Consider the following 2,887-nt stretch of genomic DNA (forward strand, 5'->3'; position numbering starts at 1 on the left):
TTTCAAGGAGTTTTGTTGAATAGATAAGCAAGCGGAAGTAAGGACCCTGTTCAATTGGTTGGAAGGTAATTCAGTGAATGGTTTATGAAGCTTCATAAGTAAAGTAAGTGAGCAAAGGTATGGATGCTGCTTACTGGGTCGGATGAGCAGGTACGCTGTCTTGATTAATATTATAAGGAGGTTTATAAGTAAAGTAAGTGAGCAAAGGTATAGATGCTGCTTACTGGACAGGATGAGCAGGTACGCTGTCCTGATTAACATTTACAAGGATGTTTATAAATAACGTAAGTGAGCAAAGGTATGGATGCTGCTTACTGGGCAGGATGAGTAGGTACGCTGTCTTGATTAACATTACAAGGATGTTTATAAGTAAAGTAAGTGAGCAAAGGTATGGACGCTGCTTACTGGGGCAGGATGAGCAGGTACTCTGTCCTGATTAACATTACAAAGATGTTCATGCTGTGTTTAGAATAGAATACACTATGTCCAGTTGTATTTAACAAATTTTGGTAATCAAGGTTATGTTATGGAAGTTTTAATTAAGGTCATCAAATGTCATTCGGTGTGTTGTGTTTATTGAAGGGGACCAGAACAACATGAATGTTGATGTTCCGGTAAACAGCTGTAATGCAAATGATGGTCCAACTGTTGAAAAAAAGTGATTTTATGCAGTAAGGCTGAAATGGGAATCCAAAAAGAAGACATTGAGTATGATACACTACAATAATAGTTGGAGGCTGGTCTATAGATATCACCAACATGAGTATGACTTAAAAAAGACTTCTACAATACCTGCTGTGGTCAAATGAAGACTGGATATTCATTTGTATTATAAGAACTGTCCTGGCCAAATGAAGATTGTTATACCACCCGTGAATTGGTTTAATAGCTACACATTTATTTAAGTGATAAATGATGGTAGTAGCCAACCTCATTTGTAATGTATTTGCATACTGGATGAATGTAAGCCATTGCAGAGATCTCAAAGAAATTCGGAGAGGCATCTCAGATGGATGCCCAATAGAAAATCTAAGTGTCCTGTTATAGCCTTGTTAAGGTAATGGTAGGTAAAAGGCATGGAGACTGTTTAATGTACAATGAGCATATAAGAGAGTCAAGAGTAGAAATGTTCTAGCCATATTAAAGTTTGTTAAGTCTGTTTTGAATTTCCTGAACATTTTGAAGAAGACACCTCTTTTGGTTACCTTTCAGTGTAACTGTTTTTATATGAAGGTTGAAGCTTATCTTGTGGTCTAGAATGACATCAACATGTTTAACAGATTGTAAAGCATCTAATGGGGTATTGCTTTTAGTCAGCATAGTAAGATTACTATTAAGTGTCTCATTCAATGTTTTAGGAGGAAAGTTTACAACATTTATATTTGTTACATTTAGTACATTGGCAAAATCATTTAGACAATGTTGTATGTCTGCAAAACTGTTCTAGAGATCCATTTGTTTGCTTTTTTTAATTTAATTGCTTTACATTAAGAAGATGAGATAAAAACCCATCTTTAGCTATGACCCATTGCAATATAATCAAAGGAGTTATAAACATCATTTATCAATCACATATAGTAAAGACTGATCAATACAGTACAGAAATACGTTCAGAGATTTAATAAGTCAGCATCAACTACAGTTCAATTGATCAAGGCCAAAAATGCGAAAAAAAACAAGCAAATTAATTAAAGATCTATTTAACTGTCCTTGCATACTAACCTGAAACTGATGTGGAAGCAGACAGGTCTTGACAGGCATTTGAATAGAATCCCATAATACTGGAGCCTGGGTGCATATAGTACTAGTAAATTATTTAAGCAAATGTTGACACCAAATCTAACTCAAGTAAACATACTTTCAGAATAGATCTTGATGGATGGCTGTTGTAAAGAGCTGACGGGACAAGTAGGGGGTATGGATCTTGCTGGAGCACCTGTGTTTTTTTTCTTCAAATGAAGAGCTGAGGAGGTGGACGGCCAGTCTGAGACTGGCCCAGGTTGCTAGGTAAGTCAGCTATGGATTTGATAATTTGTGAACCACCAAAAGCTGACTAGGATGGTTTAATAACTTATATATTATCTATGCCTGCACTGTGTGAGATGATTGTAGATTTAAACATCCCTGATGCATCATGGGACAAGATAGATGCTATTAACAAAATGAGGCAGGTGTGAAGATGGTTAACTCTTTCTTGAAAGAAAACAGCAATCTCAGACAGAGTTGCATCCAGAAAATAATAATAGCATACTGAGTATTACATATACACCTGAAGATTTTAAAGAGGAAGACAGCTCCTATTGCACTGGCTCTTTTGCTACTATTAGCTATATTAACTATATTGAGTATACCAGTGTTAAACAAATGTAAGGAAATATTGGGGAAAGTAATCACACTGACAGACCTTAATAACATTTTGCAGTTTTTAAACTACAAAGGTTGGAATACTGTTTTCAAAACAGGCATGCAACTAGTATGTGGGAAATTTTGAAATACATGACTCAAATTCATATATACAAACAACTAAAACCTGTAATAAATCACCTAAATCATAAAAATGGATTGCTAATAAAACAAAAGTACAATTCAGGACAATAAACAAGAAGTCTTAAAAATGATAATTAACAATTGATTGTTAAAAGCAGAAATAAACACCTTGGACACAAAGTTTAAGCAAGCTGCAAACAAGATAATGATAAAAAGCAGATAAACAACATGAAGGGAATAAGATAGTAATTTTAATTTCATTTGGAAAGGACATGAGCAGAAATCTAATTTCATCTTAAAAACATGTGATAACAACTTAAATGGCAGTAGTGATACTGCTATCACCTTCCCTGATCATTTTGTTAAACTTCATGGTAATAACAACAACCTAGAGAATAAC

The sequence above is a fragment of the Protopterus annectens genome, chromosome 1.part0 (genome assembly GCF_019279795.1).
Source record: "Protopterus annectens isolate FY-2018-M chromosome 1.part0, PAN1.0, whole genome shotgun sequence".
NCBI classification, from domain to species: Eukaryota; Metazoa; Chordata; order Ceratodontiformes; family Protopteridae; genus Protopterus; species Protopterus annectens.